Genomic DNA, 9102 nt, shown 5'->3' with positions numbered 1-9102 from the left:
GTCCTATCATATCACAGCCACAACAGTCCCTGGCAAAGTGAGCAGGATTACCATGATCAGCTGGGATACTTCTCTATGTTGGAAGATGAATCCTGGATTAAATAGGAATCTGTAAGTAAGGGGAAAGGAGAAAATGCCTGTCTGGTGGGCAGTGAAGAGTATCTGACACCTTGGCTTCCTCTCATATGTTGAATTTCTAGATGGCACCACCTGATATTATGCAAACTGAAAGCTCCCATGTATTGATTGTTTCTTACCTGACAAACACTGCCCTTAGCACGGTAAAAGCCATTAATTCCACTTGGCCCCAATCTTGTGTTCTCTTAAAATCCCTCTCATAATCTAAAATTACTTGTCTGCCTCTTTATTATTCTAATTTGTCTCCCCAGTTAGAATACAAGCTCTAGGAGTGCAGCATTAATGTTTGTCTTGTTCATTATCCCAATACCCAGCATCGCACATGGCACATAATTAGTACTCAATGAATATTTTTGAAGAAATAAATAAATGAACTCCTTTACAAGGCTCAAGATTCTCCCAATGCTTCTATAGCTCTAGCTATTCTTCTTATCTTGCATTTGGGGAAACTGGCTGATAGAGGTTAGGTAAGTTTCTCAAGGTCACTTGAGGAGCATGTGACACAACCAAACTTTAAGCCTAGCCTGTCAGATTCCTCATCCTTGCTCTGTCTCCAGTGCTATAAAACCCTTGTCCCTATAAGAAGACAGCCTTTGGTTTAATGATTTCTCTTCTTGGGTGGCTGCAAATACTTAATTACAAATTGGAGCCATTCATGGAGTCCCCTGTAATCCTGCTTTTTTTTTTTTAAGATTTTATTTATTTATAAATGAGAGACACACACAGAGAGAGAGGTAGAGACACAGGCAGAGGGAGAAGCAGGCCCCATGCAGGGAGCCCAACGTGGGACTTGATCCCTGGTCCCCAGGATCACAACCCGGGCTGAAGGCGGTGCTAAACCGCCACACCATCCAGGCTGCCCATACTCCTGCTTTTTTCCTGGGTTAGAACCCTCTCTACCTCTCTGTGCAGAGCGTCCCCCCACATATACAGAGTTGACTTAGAACACCCAGTTTTCTGAAGTCATCACTCTATTCTCTACCTCCATTGTTTCACCCCCTGCCTCTAGCTGAATCTTTCCCACACTCATACCTCATCTTTCCAGGGGAATGAAAAGCCTCAAGGGTTAAGAATACTCCATCACCTTGGGAGGCAACATAGAATAATGATTAAAACCTTGGATTCCAGGACCAAACAACCTATATGCAAATTCCAGCTTCTCCTCTTGCAGATTGCAAAATCTCAGGTGAGTTTCTTCACTTCTATGGGCCTCAGTTTCCTCATCTGTAGAATGGGAATAATGGTATGTAGGATTGTTGTAAAGGCTGAGCTAATATGTGCAAAACTTAATGTAAAGTATACATAGTAAGAGCCATATAGATGTCAACTATCACTTCTCAATTTTCTTCTTTTCATTCTCCAACAGTGCCAGGCACCTAAAAAATATATTTAAATGCCTACTAACATGAATCCGCTAATTCTCTGGCTACTTTCTCAGTATGCAGTATTTCTCACCTACCACACTGTAAATTCCAAAGACAGGCACTGCTAATATTTTCTCTTTCCTCCCTTTCAGGGTCAACCATAGTAGGAAGAACTAGATAGGTATTTAATAAATCTTTATGGAAATGAACAAACCAAAAAGGCCTTAGGCATTGGGGAAAATTCTCATCTGATTTTCTTTTCTGCCTTTCCTCTCCCCTTTAATTGTACAAGTCTTCTTTCTTCCTGAAATCAGATTAAGTCCCACTGAGCCTAAACCAATAGTGTTTCAAGTCATTTTCCTAATGGATATGAATTGAACAGATCCTTTTGTTTTGTGGCTACTGGCAGTTGGTCAGGCAGGTGACTGAGATGAAGATTTTAATCACTCCCAAAATATAGTATTAGCTTACAAAATGTCAGCCCTCAACTACACTGGAGAGTCATTTATGATGACATTGTAGCTGAAGGAAAAGGCCCCAAGAAACCTTAATTGGCCTTTGGCTGATTTTAGGAACCAGACCTTCCTTGTAATTTGCTGCAAAACTCATACAATTCTCTGAAATAAGAAGATCAGTCATGGGACACTGCAGTGAGAACATTATAGAAAATAGCTCAAGGACAGATCTGCACACTACAGATTCATTAGGAAGCTAGGACCAGACCCAATCTCAATGTACTTGTCTTTGGGAGGACTAATTTCTTTCTTTTTATTTTTTTTAAGATTTGTTTATTTATATTGAGTGAGAGAGAGAGAGAGAGTGCAAGTGGGGGAAGGGTGGAGGGAGAGGGAGAGAGAGACTCTCAAGCAGACTCCCTGCTGACCACAGAGCCCAATGCAGGGCATTATCTCAGGAGCCTGAGATCATGACCTGAGCCAAAATCAAGAGTTAGACATTCAATCTACTGAGCCATCCAGGTGTCCCTGGGAGGACTGATTTTTTATCAGGACTTGACTTATGGGACACCTGGATGGCTCAGCAGTTGAGCGTCTGCCTTTGGCTCAGGTCCTGATCCCAGGATCTGGGATCGAATCCCACATCAGGCTCCTTGCAGGGAGCCTGCTTCTCCCTCTGCCTATATCTCTGCCTCTCTCTCTTACTTTGTCTCTCATGAATAAATAAATAAAATCTTAAAAAAAAAGAAAGACTTGACTTGTAAAAGCAATGGGAAGAGGTGGTCCCAACAAGATTTCTTTTTGATCCACACTCAAGTGAACCCAAACAGAAAGAAATATTGATAACAGTAGAAAACAAAAAAGCTGATTTACCTTGGTCAGGAAACTGATTTCACAAAAAAGGTGAGTCTGGAATAGAATTAAAAACATGAGAGTATTTTACTTGAGACCATTCCAAGTGGCACCTGCACTCACACACATACAGTAGATCTCATTAACATACTAGAACAGGGATGGCAAATGAGTGTCATTTTGCAAAATATTTCTGATCAATTATAGTGGCTGCTGAGAACACAGCATCCAAAAGGATTTTTCTGCTGCATTTCAGCTCAACAAGAAAGAATATTAGAATCATTCAGCAATGTCTGCTGTGGCAGAGGAAGTGAAACCCATGTACTAAGGGCTTGCCATCCTTGACTTGGAATAGTGGGGGTAGGATAGATTTCTGATGCAAGTATAGAAATATCTATAAAACTCTGTTGCATTATTATTTTCAATTACTGTTTTTCATTGCAAACAGTAACATAAATCATAAATATTGAAAACCCAAAGTTAGAGCACCTACTTCAAAGTGTCTAATCAGTGGGCTTTCCCATTCCCTGTTTCCTTTTTTTTTTCCCCGTTTCCTTTTAATGAGAGCCATTTTGACAAGTTTGCCAGTGAGAGAATAGGTCTATGTTGAGGAACTGTTTTATAATAATAAAGGAGAAAAACTTATATGCCAATGTCACTCATGGCAAACAACTCCCTGAGTAAGACTGCCTTGAAGCAAACTTCATACATCCACCCCCATTTCCATAGTGGGTTCAGGGGGCCCTTAAAGGAGAGGTCTTGCTCATTCTCACCAATTACTGGAAGAATCAGCTGGTGAGTAATTTATATATTCCCTGGAACCTGACTTGAGATCTGTGTCATTGGTTCAGAACAATCAAAGGAAACAGGAGGAGATGTGCAGGAGAAAGGATCATGTCACCAAAGGCAACTCAGGCTCCCTGCTGACACTGCCCTCAGCATAGGCTCTGACAGCCATTTGGCAAATCCACCCCTCCAGTACTGTTCTCAGTGACAGCTTGAGAGAGGGCTGGGGCAATCTTCCCATTCTTAAGAGAAGTCAACACAGCAAGAAACAACTTCTTTGCACATTTTGCGGGGATTCGCAGTCTCCTGGAAAAGGCATCATGGACTCAGAACAAGGGGAGGTTTCCCTGTGCATCTGAGCCTGGTGTGCCAGAGACCAGCAGTAACTCAGGAATAAAGACAGTGCAAAGATTTCTAAAGACATTTCACTCTTTTCAAAGTTCAGCCCTCTAAGTTTCAGTGGAAGTTTTAGATGTAAGGGATGTAAGATGGCTTTTCTGTGAAACAGCTGCCAGCAGTTCCACATTCTGAGTGATCAGCTCCCCTTTCTAGCTGATGAAAGCAAGAAGACCTCCTCAGCATCACCAAGAAAGATGTTTGGAAAAGGGCAACAGAGTTGGACTAGATATGGGCTCAAAAAAGTCATCGTCCTCCTTTCCCTCCCCACTCTGACATCAATAGTTGCAGAATCAGCCCTGGTTTCTAACAAACTTCTTGATGAAAATCTCAACAATTTTTCTGTTTTACCTTATGAAGTGGAAAATCCCCGAAGGAGGAAGAAAAGGACTACAGTCTAGTTGGAAATTAAGTTAAACTCAATTAATTTACATAAATGCATTGGGTTGCTTTGGTGTTGTAATTAATTCTTGGTTTGCAAAGTGGAGTTTGTCCCTGCAGACTGTGTCCCAGAATGTGCCATGTGCAATTGCTCTAATCTGGCTGGCAGCCTGGCTTCAAGGGCACGAGCAGATTGATTGTAAGCTCTCTGAGGACAAAGACAAGGTTGATGATGCTCTCTTGGATAAATATGTGTTCACTTGATAAATATTTATAGGGCATCCACAGTGGTTGTACATCAGCACATCTATGGGACCTAAAAGTGAATAAAACAGATGGCTGCCTACCTTCATGGATCTTACATTCTAACTGGAGAAAGGCAGATTGTAAACAAGTAACCCAATCAATAAACAATATCCTTTCGGGTGTGGCAAAGGCTACATTGTACTATAAAGAAATAAAACAACGTACAGAAATAAAAAGCAATGCAAGGGGAAGACATCCAAGAGCTGAGAAGCAAATGATAGGGACTCAGCCATCACTCCTAGCAGGGGCAATGGTGTACAAAGGTACCATGGGTGGGCAATCTCAGCATGTTCTCAGGACAGAGGGCAGACCAGCATAATTAGAACCTGGTAAATGAGAGGGAGAAATATATAAGAGGAGGCTGATGCAATAGCAAGGGACTAGGTCATGGTATACAGTAAGGGTTCTATTCTAAATCCAGTGAGAAGACATTGGAAGGTTTTTAAGTGACAGAGTGACATGATCTGATAAAAGTTCACTCTAGCTCTTATTTGCAAAATGGATTATAATGGGTAAGAATGGATGCATCTTAGATGTATATTCTCATTCTAAATCTGGGGTGGTGTGGATGGAACTAGAGGGTATTATGCTGAGTGAAATGAGTCAATCGGAGAAGGACAACCATGTTTTCTTTCATTTGGGGAATATAAATAATAGTGAAAGGGAATAGAAGGGAAGGGAGAAGAAATGGGTAGGAAATATCAGAAAGGGAGACAGAACATAAAGACTCCTAACTCTGGGAAACGAACTAGGGGTGGTGGAAGGGGAGGAGGGCGGGGAGTGGGGGTGAATGGGTGACGGGCACTGAGGGGGGCACTTGATGGGATGAGCACTGGGTGTTATTCTGTATGTTGGCAAATTGAACACCAATAAAAAATAAATTTATTATTAAATAAATAAATAAATAAATCTGGGGTGGAGGTTAGGTAAGGAACTGTTGAGCAGGAGTAAAGTGGCAAAAAGTAAGCAGGTTGTATTAACTGAATATAAGATAAATTGTTATATTAAAAAGATCCCACAATAAAGTAGCTCAAAAAAGATACGAGTTTATCTCTCTTACGTAAGTCCACAGTTGGGCAGTCTGGGACTTGCAGGATAGCTCTTGCCCTGAAAATTTATCAAGGACATAAGCCACTGAAGTGACCCAGCCATGCCCCAAGCTATGGCTTCTATCTATGGATCCCAGGCAATTGCTCTAGTTTTGCCATTCCACGGCCATGATAAAGGGGCAAAGGGAGAAGTATAGGAAGTGGTGTGCTGGTCAATGTTTAATAACTGGTCCTCTTGGGGATGAAGGGTGGGGGATGGTGGAGGGGAGGGGACCTGATTTGTACCATTTGCTGACTTCCACAGTGCAAATACTTCCACCACAGTTGATTTTAAAAACAGTTTAATCTCACTGACTTCAGTGTTAAAAAGAGATGAGTACAATAGAGTCTCATAGGTCATGAAAGGTCAACTCTGGCATACCACTGTTTCCAGGGCAAAAGCTTCTACTGTGAGCCAATCCCATCGGGATCATAATAAGTTGTAGCACGTCCTAGAACACCAGGCTATAGGGTTTGGGGGAAGCTACACATTGATTACTGCAAAAGCCTTCAAAATTTTACTAAAATTCACAGAAAAGGAAATTTTAAATGATAGATATAATTATGGGGATTCTTGTAGCAATAAAATGATTCTCCATGATACTGTAATGGTGGATACATGGCATTATACACTTGTGAAAATTACATAGAATGTCCAACAGGAAGAGTGAATCCTAATGTAAATTATGGACTTTAATTAATAATATGAATATTGGCTTATTAATTATAACAAACATACCATACTAATACATATGTCAATAAGAGGAGAAGTTGAGGGAAGGGTAACAGAGAGTATGTTAGAACTCTTTGCACTTTCCACTCATTTTTTTTGTAAGACCAAAAGTACTTTTAAAATGTCTACTACTTTAAAAAAATTATAGAGAAAAAAATCTACATGTGTATGCATGTAAATGTGACTGTTTATACATGGGTATGTGTGCATATCTGTGTGTGTGTGTGTGTGTGTGTGTGATAGGAGGGACCTCACAGACCTGATGGCAGGGGATCTGATTGACTCCCCATCCTTGTACCCCAAGCCTGGCAGAGCAACACCAAATCCAATCCTGTGGAAGAAATGCCTCTTTTTCGGTTAGCATTTTACTTTCCTCTACAAGGTCACTAACTTGGAAGTTACTGTAGACCTGCCTAAAACTGTACTTTCACTGACTGGAGATATTTCTAAAGGGAAGAATTGTAAATCAGTGGTCATCCCTGTCTTTCATCCCTTCACATACCAATCGCCTATCTGCAATCTTATTGGAAATAACCATGTGTGCTCTATTTTGGAGCTGCGGAGAGATACCAGATGAAGCATGAGAGGTGTCACTGCCCACCTCTCCCTGTCCCTACCCCAAAGACAAATAACTAAAAGATCATCTTTCATGTTCTGAAATACCCCATTTCCATGTCATTATATTAGGATAGGCTGAATGATGGCCCCCTAAAGATGGCTACATCCTAATCCACAGAACCTGAGAATATGTTAAAAGGGACTCTGCAGACATGATCAAGTTAAGGATCCTGAGATGAGAGATTATCCTGGATTATCCAGTTTGAATCAATGCAGTCACAATGGTCCTTATAAAACAGAAAGCAATATAAGGGAAGCAAAGGGACACAGAGAGAGATTAGAAGATATGATGCTGCTGGCTTTGAAGGTGGAGGATGGGCCATGTGCCGAGGAATGCAGACAGCCTCTAAAAGCTGGGAAAAGCAAGGAAACTGATTCTTCCCTAGAGCATCCAGAAGGAATGCAGCCCTGTTGACCCATTTTAGGACTTCTGATTTCCCAAACTGTAAGAAAACAAACTTGTATTGTTTTAAAGCACTGAATTTGTAGTAATTTGTGGCCACAATTTGCGACATTTTAGGAAACTAATATATGTACTTTCTACCTGGGATTCTGGTCTCTCTGTGTCGTCAGACTACTCAGGTGTTTCTTCTGCCTAACTTGTTCTTTTAGCTCTTAAATCCTTGGTTCCCAGGCCAAGCCTAAACAGAACACATGCCACCATCTTGCCTCTATATTCTTAGTCTGGCACAATTGCTGGCTGGCAGATGAAACCACTCAAAAAGCATTTGTTAAATGAAAGAATGAATGTTGCTTTCCAAATTCATTCCATGCTTAAAAGGATGATGTGGGTTTTTTTGTTTTTTGTTTTTAGTATTTTCTTTTCAGCTGTACTGTTTGCTTTAATCTACCCTCTATCCCATAAGAAACCACCCCCACACATGGCGGCTTCTAGCTGTAAGTACACATGGAGATATAGTTTTTACCTGCTCCTGTGATCTGAGCTCTTTATGGGGCTCCTTTTCCCAGGACTTCCTGCTGGTAAATTCCATCTCAGTTTCTTTTTATGTGGAGCACCAATCTAAACCAGAATCAGATAGAAGCTCTATAGAGCCTCAAAATATACAGCTGTTGGTTGAGGTAAAAAAGAGATGTGACTGTATCTGGGCTACCACAACAGTTAGTATGTGAAACTAATAAAGAACACCTGGGAGCTACACAGGACTGTCAGGTTCATAAAAAGGAAAACAATTCCAAGTCACAGATTTTACCCCTACCCCGACCATCCACCTCAGATATGCAATATTCTAGATCACAAGGGGACTAGGTAACCAACTGTAAGCAGATGGGATCCCAAAATAGAGAAGAAAAAAAAAAAAAACGCTCAAAGGATGTCTCCTTCTGAGGGTGGGTCAAAGCACTGGAAAATGCATTGCAAAGAAATATAGAGACCAGTAGTTCAACTTCTCTTTTGAGCCAGGCCAGTTACTTTTCCTCTCAGACCTTGGTTTGACCACACAGACAGCAAATGGCTGGATCACGTCTTGGCAACATTAACACAAGAAAGGCACATTCTTTGCATGCCTGAGTGTGCAGTAAGTTGAGCACTCAACTCTTGATTTTGTCTCAGGTCATGTTCTCAGGTCCTGGGATCTATCCTTACATTGGTTTACATCGTCAGCACGGAGTCTGCTTGGGATCTCTCTCTCCCTCTCCCTCTGCCCTTCCTTTCACTCATGCATGCATGTGCATTCTCTCTAATAAGTAAATAAACCTTTAGAAAAAAAAAGAAATGAAAGAACATTCATTTTTAACTCAAGATAATTTAGAAGGCAATGAGATGACAAAATGATCACATCAACTTTCTAGATTTTAATATTGAATAATTTCCCTTCTTTGGTTCTCTGCAGAATGATTTAATTCATTCAACCAAGAACACGCACATAGTTGGGAAGAATGTTGCTCCACTGAGGTGACAATGATTGTGGGACAATCAGCACTTTTCACCTTCATCCCTATTTGATTCCATTCCATGAAGCTGGGAA

General features: G+C 41.0%; 1 long non-coding RNA gene across 2 annotated transcripts in view; it reads right to left on the bottom strand.

Annotated features, from left to right (window-relative positions):
- Positions 1–861: 861 nt before the first annotated feature.
- Positions 862–9102, bottom strand: part of LOC111093040 — a 39829-nt gene continuing 31588 nt past the window's right edge. For both annotated transcript variants that reach the window (XR_005380610.1, XR_005380609.1), the window contains 2 exons: positions 2831–2866; positions 862–1362 (listed from right to left, as the gene is read on the bottom strand). This is a non-coding gene — a long non-coding RNA (uncharacterized LOC111093040). The remainder of the gene's footprint in view (positions 1363–2830; positions 2867–9102) is intronic.

The sequence above is a fragment of the Canis lupus genome, chromosome 28, assembly GCF_011100685.1.
Source record: "Canis lupus familiaris isolate Mischka breed German Shepherd chromosome 28, alternate assembly UU_Cfam_GSD_1.0, whole genome shotgun sequence".
NCBI classification, from domain to species: Eukaryota; Metazoa; Chordata; class Mammalia; order Carnivora; family Canidae; genus Canis; species Canis lupus.
Note: the sequence above shows the minus strand (reverse complement) of the source record. Positions and strands in the feature narration are given on the sequence as shown.